The sequence below is a fragment of the Penaeus monodon genome, chromosome 19, assembly GCF_015228065.2.
Source record: "Penaeus monodon isolate SGIC_2016 chromosome 19, NSTDA_Pmon_1, whole genome shotgun sequence".
NCBI lineage: Eukaryota > Metazoa > Arthropoda > Malacostraca > Decapoda > Penaeidae > Penaeus > Penaeus monodon.
The window spans coordinates 19886684-19887061 of record NC_051404.1 but is presented as its reverse complement, the minus strand read 5'-3'; the positions used below and the strand labels follow the sequence as shown (position 1 = coordinate 19887061).

Below are 378 nucleotides of genomic sequence, written 5' to 3'. Positions count from 1 at the left end.
AGCAGCAGGTGAAACGTGCCACTTCGAATATACAAAACAGAGGCTAACTTGAGCAAAAATGGTCAAACGTTCCGGACTGTAAGTTAACAGCGGGGGCGTTGAGGCTGGTAGGAGGAGAGAGGAGGAAGGGGAGGGAGGGAGCGGCGAGAAGGGAGAAGGAGAGCGAGGAACATGAGGAGGGGAGAGAGTGTGGGAAAGAGCGAGAGGAGGGAGGAAAAGGGAGATAAGCAATCGCTGTATGTGTGGAGGGGAAAGGTGTAGCAGTGTGCTTCCTACGAGGTCCTTTGAGGGCGGCTGGGCCAAGGGTTTAGGGGAGGAAGGTTTGGGAGAAGAGGAGGAGGACAGGAGGCGGTAGAATAGGGTGGGGTTAGTGTTGTT

At 55.0% G+C, this 378-nt stretch overlaps 1 protein-coding gene across 1 annotated transcript in view; it reads left to right on the top strand.

The window, feature by feature from the left end:
- The window catches only part of LOC119585121, a gene marked incomplete in the record, with an annotated part of 138847 nt that overhangs the window by 54212 nt on the left and 84257 nt on the right, over positions 1 to 378 (top strand).